Raw genomic sequence first — 811 nt, 5'->3', positions numbered from 1 at the left:
GATTCTTCAAAATGGGGAAGCTGTTGGAGTTGGTGTAAAAATTAGTTGGAGAATATGACTTTTGCTTCCTCATTTTAGAGAAAATTTTGAAGATGCTGTTGGAGATGCCCTAAATATGTCATCACGTAACAAGCTATAGGCCTATACAAGTTGAACATGTAAATTAAGCAATACAAGAGAAAACAAAATGAGGTCATTTCTTGTGAAGGCAGTAGTCTCTAAGTGCCTTTGAGATCACGGTACTTGAAGAATTAGGATATGGACATGATGATGCAGTAACTTCTGATGACTAGGACGTGGATACAATATGGAGTCGCAGAAAATTATGTCTAATTATAATTTTAAATAATTATATTTGAGTGTGTTAACATGTATAAAATACTGACTTAATCATCGGAGGAACAATACCCAACTCCACCATTTTACGAGTTTTTTTATGTGTAGAGAAGAACAACGGACTGTGAAACCACTCATTTGAAGGAGTTTGAGGACCTTAAACATTCTCACAACTCATGGATAAACCTCATGTTTAATAACTGACATCAACAACAAATAGTGTCTACGATTGGGTAAAAGAGAAAAGGGGGTGAAAACCTTCATAAGAGAAGAGCAAAAACTGAAGGGGGAAAGAGAGAGGAGGTTAACAAGGGTATTTTGGTAAATTGACATCCATGGTTAGGGTTAACCAACCATGGTATAGGATTTGTAACAGTAAACCAAACAGAGGGACTTATATCAGTAGACTAAGGGGCTGTTTGGTTGCACATTTTTTGAGAAAACTTTTCTCAAAACATCTGACAATGGCAAATTT

This window comes from Asparagus officinalis, chromosome 3, assembly GCF_001876935.1.
Source record: "Asparagus officinalis chromosome 3, Aspof.V1, whole genome shotgun sequence".
Classification (NCBI taxonomy): Eukaryota; Viridiplantae; Streptophyta; class Magnoliopsida; order Asparagales; family Asparagaceae; genus Asparagus; species Asparagus officinalis.
This window is presented reverse-complemented; position numbering follows the sequence as displayed.